Source organism: Pecten maximus, chromosome 10 (assembly GCF_902652985.1).
Source record: "Pecten maximus chromosome 10, xPecMax1.1, whole genome shotgun sequence".
In the NCBI taxonomy this organism is placed as follows: domain Eukaryota; kingdom Metazoa; phylum Mollusca; class Bivalvia; order Pectinida; family Pectinidae; genus Pecten; species Pecten maximus.
The window spans coordinates 13,183,152-13,193,077 of record NC_047024.1 but is presented as its reverse complement, the minus strand read 5'-3'; positions in this window follow the sequence as shown (position 1 = coordinate 13,193,077).

The window sequence follows — 9,926 nt, the reverse complement described above, 5'->3', positions numbered from 1 at the left end:
CAATTGAAAAATAAATGAAAATTTTTTATTTACTTGGATGTACTTAAGAGCTTCTAAATCTAAACATAAAATAATTACATTTATATGCCGCAGCCAACTTTTGTCAACATGACCAAAGTTGACTGCAGATGTTTTGTGGCCATGTATTTGTGAAGTGTAAACCGATAACAGCACATATGTTATATTGTTGTTTCCCAAGGATTATTCTATGTTCAGGAATGTGATGCACTAACATGTACATATCTATGTACCACAAAAAGCCCTGTATAACCTCTGACCTCTGGTGGATGGAATGGTTAGAACAACAGGGCTTTTCTCCCATTGTTCAAAGATTTGTCTCCCATTTTACTTGTTCAAGATTTCTCTCGGGTGTGATATCTCTGTCAACCGTTTGGGTATGACTAATCACATGTTCTTGCCCACAATACAATGACGTCATAGCAACAGTACAATGATGTCACAGCAACAATACAATGACGTCACGGCAACAATACAATGACGTCACGGCAACAATACAATGATGTCACAGCACCAATTCAGTCACATTATTATGGTGTATTGCAATATTTTTTTCAAGATTGGAACAACTGGTCCATGCGGAATTAAAATTGTCAGATGGGAGAAATATAATCATCCCCTTCCTTGAGGACATGCCAGAAAATCTCCATAATGATATTCTTGAATGTTCAACCCTTATAACAAAGCCTCAAGTTAGACAACCTGGAATATCATCCTTCGGGTTGGAGGTTTTTCTATCACACCTTCATGGTAGGAGAAGATTCTATTTATTACTACTCATGGCTTGCCCAGACTCAAAGTCAGCAGCTGGACTTGTTACAGGGCAATGAAATACCACCTAATGTCTGTTAATTCTACTGCAGAACAGCAATAGATAATGATGGACTTGAATATTACAAGACTGGAGCATTATTGCTGGATAAATATGGTAATTATAATGTAAATATATAGGAAATACGGAATTCATCAGCCGGAGTCGAATGGCCCTGTATCCCATTTACATACATAACATCATCACACTTACATATGCAGTGAAAAAGTTATTAAACATTTTATAGAAAATTATTGTTGAACCTTATAATATCTATATATATTTAATTTGCTTATCATCATCAGTCATTATATGAATACATTTGGAATGAGTGAAATAGAAAGATAAGGATAAAGGGATTACGTGCAATGTAATTATAAGTACAAGTGCCATCAACGAAGTTGTGTAGAGGCTGACTCAGACACTAACATTAAAACAACATTTCCACTTAATGAGTTATTTTCTATTAGATTCTTTGACAGACAAATCTTGAAAAAAATAATTATAAAGATAGTATGTATTTTGTGAGAATCTGGAAATAAAATGTAAAATGGCTGAATAGGAAAGCAGCAAGAAGACATACTAGGCCCTAGTTTCATCTGTAACTTAAAAATTTCCATAGATAAACTTTATTGGGAACATTCCTTAAATTCTGTAATGTTTTCTTAAGGAAAATTTTATTCAAGAGGAATTTCATAAGTTTAGGAATATTGATGTAACTGGCTCATGGGACCAGGCTACTTGATAGTCTCACATGAAACAGTGACTAGTTCATTCTATAAACAAAGTTCCACTGGTGGGGGTATCCATATCAAACAAGTTTATCAAATTTTACCACTGGTATTTATTTTTTTTTAAATAGTTAAAATGATCAACTTCCTTAATTTAATATTCAATAGTCACTGTGGAATTCGGATTTAGTCTTCAAAATCTGTATGTCAAAAAGATATTCAAATTTCTTGTATACATTTAATGTGCAAATATTGTTTTAATGCTCGAAGAAATAAGAGCAGTAACTATTACAAAAATAAAAATGTTATGGGTGTACATGTTGTAGAAGTACACATTGTACTACAATGTATATACAAATACAGGTAAATTTATACAGGTTACAGTAGTTAATGTATTATACAATACACATGTGTAACCTACCTGTATTTGTGTGTGTGTGTTTTAGTGAGTAAAAATGTGTTTTTAAGTATTTTTGCAAGTTTTGATAATCTTGAATGTATGAAACAGTATGGAACATTTAATTCATGTGATGCAAATTTTAGATGTACTTTCTGCCCTAAACTTGTTACTGTAGCTATACAAGGGTTTAATGTGGAGGTATGTTGTAAAGTGATATGTGTATCTAGTCTCCAGAATAAACATTATTTTAATGCAAGTTCTTGTAGAGTTTTGCTGGAAGTATAATTTTGATTCCTTCAAGGTACATTCTAGTTACTGTAAATGTACATATTTTAGTGGTAACTTTATTTATAGTGCTTGCAGCACTAAATTCTGATTGTGCTAATTGCACTTTCTATATACATGAACTGTTTTCTACAGTAGATAATTATGAGGGTGTGTCAATTCTTATTATCTCTTATAATTTGGCATTACACAGAAAATAGTACATTCCTAGTAATAATTGTATCTCTAGAAATAAGAATGCATTTGTTCACATCATATATAAGTCACCTGTAAGTTATTTAAGCATTAATGATGTCAATATTGTTCAGTTTCATAGCTGGGGTATGAAAAAAAAAAATTTGCAAAGTTTTGTAAGAATCTGTTATGCAGATTTATACAGTTTGCAAACAATTTTTTGTATACCCCTATAAAACTAAAAATTATTTACGTTAATGCTTCTAACTTTTTTCTGAATCCGTTTCAAATTTAAAACATGTTTTATGTACAATTTTACTTATTTGTAACGGGATTCTTTTGAACAAATAAATATGCAATGTCAATGGTCGTAATGTGCGCATCACATTTTTCGCACCATTTACATTCTTTTTAACATACTGTAAATGTGGAAATTTACACGAGGGGGAAATTTATGCTAATTACACGGATTCCATTTTGATCGCGAAAATTTCCACCACGCGTATTATTTTGATACTAATTTGTGTAATCTCGAACTACAAACAAATGTGGATCAATCGCAAAAATTACCCCAACGCGTATAGTTTTCATTGCGAAAGTGCGAAAATAACCACGTTTACGGTAGAGGTATGAAAAGAAAAACTCAACAAATACATGTATAACTAATCAGAAAGCTGCACTCAAACAATGGAAAATTAATTGTAGATATATTTGTGGTGGTCCCAACATTCTGATTTTAAATGTCAAATTTATTTGACACAAAGTTTATCTTACACATACTTCAACTGGATCACTCCAGGTTTGACACTCAGGGACCAGAGATTTGGTACAAACACCAGATACTTATAACACTCATATGAGCTGCGGGGTTGGAAATTTGTCAACACCCTGTGAAATGGACTACTAGTACCATTTGATAACCCCCCCCCCCCCCCTTCTGTGAGTTTATGGAATAGTCCTAAATGTGATTTTGTCCCCCCTCCCCCTCCTCCCTAGTCTGATACTAGCTGTTTTAATGGTAAGATTGTTGTTTAAGAGTTGTTTAAACATAGTTTGCCCATTTATGTTTATTGTTGTACAGCAATAACTAGAAATACATATTGCTCAAGGACAGTGTCTGTATGTCTGTATGACTACAGTGATATTATTATTTGTTGTACCAAGGTGTGTGTAACATTAGCAATGTGTGGTACACCAGAAAAATTCCATTGATTCACATGAAAGTGAAATTATGTTAACATGCATACAAATTGAAAAACTGTATATCTTTACCAATTTTCAGATGAAGCTGTATGTCAGTGATGTGTTACCAAATATTTGTTGTGGTTTACAGTATCAAATTATTGTGTAGTGATAGGTAGTTGTCACTGAATATATATATCATCATAGATCACTGTTATTTTATACAGCTCAGTAACTTGAGTTTAATGGAATTCTGCAGATAGATATTTGTTCTGGTAAAAGATTTAGTGGCTAATCAAAAGTACTACTGTAAACTTACATATTTTTGCAAAAATGTTATTTTAAGAGATTTTCGCACTTAAGATTGCAGTAATTTCTGTACATGGTTTCTATGGCAATCATTCATTATTATGCTAATGGGTTTTAATTTGGTTCTGAGTGCGCCAAAATATACAGTAATAGTGTGTTGATTGTTGTTGCTATGTACTAGGCGGTGTAGTTTTGTGCCTTATATTTGTTTCTACATCAGATCAGTGGATGATTCTTGTTGCTGTATATATTGTTAATGGCTGATCCTCATTGTTGATATGTAACTGTTTTATGGTCGATCATTGTTACTACATCACCTGTTCTGTGGCTGATGATTGTTGCTATGAAACTGTTCTGTTCCCAATCATTGTTGCTAGGTATACGTAACAGTTATGTGGTGGATCATTGTTGCTTGGTAATAGATATGTGTCTGATAATAGTTGCTACGTAACAGTTCTGTTGCTGATCATTGTTGCTATGCAACTGTTCTGTGCCCAACCATTGTTGCCAGGTACCGTATTTGACCTAATAAGGGCGCAGGGCGCGAGTAATTGACAGTGGGGGCGCCCTTATTAAGGTTAGTTATTCTGAAGTTTTATGAAATAGACTATACCTTATAGCAGAATACCCAAGGTTGTGGAAACGGTCAAATATTCAGTCATAAAAATATTCCAGATGAAGATATCTATTCATTATCATATATTAAGCTTAAACATCACTTGAATACTCCTGTAAACTTGTAAACCATGCCAGCTGATCTTTAGACCAGAGAACGTGTGTTCAACCATTTATGTTCAAATGGAACTCTTTTGTGTTCTATTTATAGAAACAGGTGATTTCCCAGATCATATCAGACATCGTTTTCTTTGACTATATAATTGATTTACAATGTCTTTTACTAGCTTTCTGTTCTGAACAAAAGTTATTTATCAACAAGAATGAAGTCTTTACTTTATCTTCAAATAAAGATGGTAAGTTATTATTTGTATGTGTGTTTAGTTTTGGGTGCTCTTTGCACTGACATGTCATCTGTAGCCTGTAGGATTATACTAGGAATACACAAAATGTGGCGAAAACATGTGTTCCAGTTACTTAATTTGCTGAAGAAAATTGAACACATAAAGTAGCAAAATATTTCACATGAATTATTACTTTTGAACACCATTTTGACACTCGGTCAAAGATTTATTTCCTTGAAAAAAGGTAGGGGCGCCCTTATTAGGGCAGGCGCCCTTATTAGGTCAAATACGGTAAGTTATGTGGCTGATCATTGTTGCTAGGTAACAGTTATGTGGCTGATAATTGTTGCAAGGTAACAGTTATGTGGCTGATAATTGTTGCTAGGTAACAGTTCTGTTGCCGATCATTGTTACTATGCAACTGTTCTGTGCCCGATCATTGTTTCTAGGTAAGTTATGTGGTTGATCATTGTTGCTAGGGAAACGTTATGTGGCTGATCATTGTTGCTAGGTAACAGTTCTGTGACTGATAATTGTTGCTACATCACAGTTCTATGGCCATTCATTGTTGCTACATAACAGTTCTGTGGACGATCATTGTTGTTATGGAATACTATTGTTGTCAATCTTTGTTCTGGATATATATATACAGAGCTTTATGTGCCATATGTGATAAAAATTACATTGATGTACAGCCATTAAAAAGGTTACACAGTTAAACCTCAGTGTTTGTTGTTCATATAGGATGACGAATCTGATTAAAATCAGCTGTAACATATGGCTGTTCTGGCATAGTACGTAGTAAACGTAGCCATGTAACAGTTGATTTTAAACAGATTGCAGGATCCACCTGAATTTCCACTTTGCCCTTAACACTTGTAAAGTAAAAGGGGGCAAAATGGCAGATCACAAACATAGGCATTTAGTTTAAATCACTGCCTCTGCTAGGGATCAAACCCAGGACCTCTGGCTTACTAGTCTTACAATGAACCAATCAAGCTAGAGGGATTATCTCTCTACATGGTTCGTACAGATGTTGAAAAGTGCTTGAATTTGGGGTCAGTGCTGGAAAAGTGCTTGAATTTGGGGTCAGTGCTGGAATTTGCTCATGAAAGCTTGGAAAGTACTGGAATTCATACTTGCTGTAAAAATGCTTTTTCAGATTCCTAAAAATAAGTAATTTATCACAAGAAAATTATAAAACAATATTGATCATCAGTATTATTTACTTATTCAATAATATCCAGATTGCGATGTTTGGTTACAATCAGTCTTTTGAGCACTTAACTTAAATGACAATCATTTACTCTATCATGTTAAAGACAAAAATTACCTCAATTCCCTACAAGTTTAGACCAAAAATGCACCTGGAAAAGTGCTTGAAGTTTGATATGAAACATTTGTATGAACCCTGCTCTACCCGAGGGTATAATCCTGGCTTACCAGGGTTACATGTAGTACCAATGGATGGGGCTCGTCACAAGGAACACTCCTAAATGCCTAAGCTGTATCCTCATCAGTATTGACAAAACACTAAAACAGTAACCATGACCTTGGCCCATAATTCCTGAACCTCAAACTTATTCAAGATACTTTTTGTATTTTTGTGTATTTTAATCAAAATCCCTCAAGGAATGAAGCCTCTGAAGTGCTGCCAAGGACTTTTTAAGAAGATAGTAACTGTGACCTTGACCTGACAACCCTAAAATAAGAACTTGTCCAAGATGTAATGGTCGATTGATTTTGTATTAAAGTTGATCAAAATTCTTCAAGGAATGAAGACACTAGGGTGCTGACAATACTTTTCTTAAAATAGTCAGGGACTTATACAATTAGATATTGACTCAACAACCCGAACTTGTCCGAGGCATCATGGTCTTTTGTATTTGTGTGATCAAAATCCCTCAAGGAATGAAGCCGTGAGAATGCTGACAGACAACATATATACAAGACAGAGAGGAAAACTAGCCACCCACCCCCAGATTGGAATTTCCTATCATAATTGTACTGTTAAATATATATAACATGTGAACTGTTCGCATCCATGTATGTATATTAACATTTACCCTGTATTTTCCCACTGACACAATGCTAAGAGGCAGTTGCCACCATAAGCCTTGAGCCTATCACACCCAGTGCCTCAGGCTATAACATCCAGTGGGTCATGTGACATTAAAACAATTTTTTTTGTATTTTTCAGTATTTTTCAAAGTTGACGAAAATGGCAAGACAATGTAAATTTAAGTATTGAACAGTGGTTTTAATGTTGTTATAGTCGGTATGACAGCAAGATATATGGTGGGAAAATGCAGCATGGGAATCTTAACTCATTGCTTAAACATACATTGTGATCCAGTCATTCATATCGTCTAATAGACAATTTGTCACTATGATCATGTCGGGTTATTCGGCCGACTATTACTGCGCCATTGGACATTCCTTTTAAAGGTGTGGATGTGGGGCAGTGGTATAGACTGCAGGTATTTCTAACTATTTTGTTTATATATATTTCCATTTTTAGTCAGATTGTGCTTTGTTGTCATACGCCATCTGCAGTCCGCTGTGTGCAGTACACCATCTGCCATTCCACTGGTGCAATTGAGCTGGAAATTGGTGAGGATGTTTAGGAAGGGGAGCCAACAAAGTGTTGTTATTTTTGAGTTTCGTAAAAACTGTGACTTGGCAGCCACAATGGCCATTTTGTAACATGATTGCGCAATCATGGTTTTCCTGAATGACACCTATTTCAAGCTTCTTCCCGAAGTTCCACAGGTGGGATTCAGCTCTAACTTACCAGAAATTATCCTTAGATGGTCCTAACCAAGTGTTGTTATTTTTGGGTCCATTCAAAAATCCAAGATGGCCACCAACCAAGATGATCGCGATCCTGAAAAACACATTTCAAACTTCTTTTCCAGATCTACTGGTGCCATTGAGCTGGAAGTTGGTGAGGATGTTAAGGAAGGGAAGCCAAATAAGTGGAAAAACTACAGCCATAACAGCCATTTTGTAACATGATTGTGTAATCATGGTTTTCCTGAACAACACCTCTTCCAACAATTCTTCTCAAGTTCCACCAGTAATAGTCAACTCAAATCTGGCTACAATATGATTTTTAGATGCATGTGAAATAAAAAAAAATATTGAAAAGTAATCCCAGCAATTTAAACAGTAAACAGATAAAACCAAAATATGGTTTAATTCAGGAAAACTATATATTTTCAACCATCAATTGTCACTTATCATATCCTTGAGACCTATACTATTATAATGTTAATTAATGTTAATTGTTTGTGTGAATGTGTTTCGTAGTAGTAACTAGGATGCTATGAATTCAATAAGTAAATATAATTCTTATTTCCAAACCAACTAACCAAACATTGGTAAGGTTTATAGGATATTACTTTTTTTTTGCAAGCGAGTTCCAGGTTACTGTTGTTTCTCTATAAGCCCACTCCAAAAAATGAACCACATTAAATGTCAAATTAAAGTAGTAACTTGAAGGAATGTTGATGAAACTGGGACCTGATTTATACTAAGTAATTTGTTGATGATATTAAACAATGATTAAAGTTAGATATCTTTCAATTTTCACTGAGAAGAGAAACAATTGTAAAGTTATCTCCCTTAGACTGCAATGTTCAGCACTAAACAAAGTCTTCAGTTGAGTTCACAAAACAAAACTTCAAAGAAAATCGTATTTAAAATGTTACTAATGTTTAATATCAATATTAAATGAGATATACAATAAACAAGAGCTCAATAGTTACGCTATCATTGTGATCATGCATTCAGCGTCAAATGTTTGTTTTAAGACGAGACAAAATGAATGTAGTACTAGTACACTAATGGTCATGGTGACAGTTCTCATTTCTACAGGGATTCTAGTATGGCTACAAAGTGCTTTGTACAAACATATCACTTCAGAAGCTGGTATTTTATTAATGAATAATTATAAGAGGCCCAAAGGCCCTACATTACTCACCTGGATATTTTAGTAAATATGCCAAAATATGGTAATTGAAGTTATATTTCAAATATTTTCCTACTTTTGAACCGTCTCTTCTAACAATGGTTCAAACTACATGTGGATTTATGCTGTCATTCTTAAAAAAGAACAAATATTTTAAAGTTGTTTATTTTTTTGCTGTATTTACCCTCCTTTCTCCTACCCCTAGAGTGCCACATCCTTCATTTATACACCATTAAATCTCATTTGCTAAATAATGCTCCAAAATCCATTCACGCATTCCAGACTTGTAGGGATTTACCTCAATTTCCCTTATTAGCCCCCCCCACCCCCCAACCCCCTCCAGCCCCAGGGGAACCACACCTTCTGTTTATACATTGTTATATTTTGTTTTGCCCAATAATGCTCCAGACTAAATTTCATCAAAATCCATTCAGGCATTCATGTCTAGTTGGCGCCCCTCTGACCCATGGGTAGCCACACCCTCCATTTATACAATATTTGATCTCCTTTGCCCAATAATACTTCAGACCAAATTTCATCAAAATCCATTCAGGCGTTCAGGACTTTAAAATGAAATGTTGACAAGCCAGATGAGCTAAAAATTGTTAACAATAATATTATTACAAAGGGCAATTGCCCTTTATAGGCTACAGTTGTAAAAAACTCATTTTTGAACTTGTCCAATATCTTGTTGATATATGGCTGCGTACAAAGTTTCACCAAATTTGGTTTTCTCCAATTATCATGTTCACAAGGCCCAATGATAATATTATTGAAGGGCAATAACTCTGTAAGTTACGTATACGGTCAAATAATTCCCATCTTTGAACTCATCCGGGATGTTGACGATAATGGCTACACCCAAAGGTTCAACAGCCTTGGTTGATATTTACTGAAGTTATTGTGTGCACAAGGTATTGTACATCAATGGACTGCTGGACGGACGCCGAATGCCACAGTATGACATAAGCTTACCTTGGTCTTTTGGACAAGGGGAGCTAAAAAAATGTTTAGGTCTCTAGAACCCTACTACCAAATACTAGTTTTATCATTTAAAATGACCCGGGTATTTTATGGCAATATG